Below are 1,420 nucleotides of genomic sequence, written 5' to 3'. Positions count from 1 at the left end.
TGTCTTTTTGTCTTGTTCTGGACTTCTTGACATAGCTTCATGATAATGGAAAAGAAAACCAAAGTGGATTTCAAAATATACAGGGAAACCTGTTCTCTTAAATCTGACTTTGGGGGAAGTTGCCTTAATGTCTCTGGACCTTCCTTTCCTCATCTTTCTAGTGAGGCAATCTGATAAGGTTCTTTTCTGAGTTGTCTGAAAATAGCACATTCATACAGGAAAGCAGTCAAGGGCTTTACAAGTTTCACTCTGTATGTTAACAACCCAGGCTAAGGTTACTTCAAGGAACAGTGAATGAACAAATAAGCACTTGCAGTATCTGCCACCATGCCTTAAAATCAGTTTGAATTTACTGAGTTTACAGTATATTTGAAGGGATTATGGACATTCAGAAGGTATCATAAGACTTCAGAAAATTCTGTAATACCATTGAAGTAATTTGTTCCCCCTGAAAGAGTAGTAATACATAACCTGAAATATTAAAGGGCTACTTCAGATTCTAATGATTATGGCTAAAATGACTTATAAAGCTTTCATAGTAGAAATTTCTTTTTCAGCTTTTAAGTTTCTCTAGCCAAATCACGAGTGGAATCAGTTGCAGTTATTCCAACTGGTATGTGTTGCCCTGTTTCAGCTGCCTTGTTATAGCACAGTGTATGGTGGACACTTTCTCCCCTAGTTTGTCCCGCAGTTCTATTTCCCGGTGAAAAACTCCTCACTTTCCTAGATCTGGCCTCTTTACCAGCTGGCTTTCTTTGGGGAGCCATTTTCACAGAGATCTAAAGATCTCATCATGCAGTTACTGTTACCTGATTACAAATGGAAAATAGCAAGATATTTTTGACATGTGGATATAGGATTGCTGAACTTCCAAAGTTGACTTCCAAACTCCTTAGGTGCTGGGCAACATCACTTTTAGAATTCTGCTCGGCCTCGACCAGGCAGGGCTGCTGGGGTGAGGATCGGGCTGCTGAGGAAGGAAGGAAAGGGTGGATGCAGCAGCTGAAATAAGTCCTATAGAAGAGATGCTAGAAACCCTTCTAGGAATCCCAGAATATCCGGGATTGTAAGAGTATGGCAAGCCTTCGAATCCAATTACCTTCTATGGTACATGTTCTTTACATTCGCTGCTACTTTGTCTATCGCCATACACCTGCCAGTCTGTCATGGGTATGTACAGCAGACCTACCATATGAATCTTACCTTCCAGACAAGGTTTTTTGCAGGGGAATATATAGTTTTTGAATCACAGGAAGAAGGACAACTTTGGATACTGGCAATATTATTTTACTGAAAATCTGGAGTTGCACAAATAGTTCTTTAGAACATAAAACTAAATGGATTTATACATAACAATTACATTCAGCATTTATAAGAGGCAGTACAGAAATATGTTCTGCTTCTACATGATATAAATTGT

The sequence above is a fragment of the Manis javanica genome, chromosome 4 (genome assembly GCF_040802235.1).
Source record: "Manis javanica isolate MJ-LG chromosome 4, MJ_LKY, whole genome shotgun sequence".
Lineage (NCBI taxonomy): Eukaryota > Metazoa > Chordata > Mammalia > Pholidota > Manidae > Manis > Manis javanica.
The sequence above is the reverse complement of the archived record's forward strand: the minus strand, read 5'-3'. Positions refer to the sequence as shown.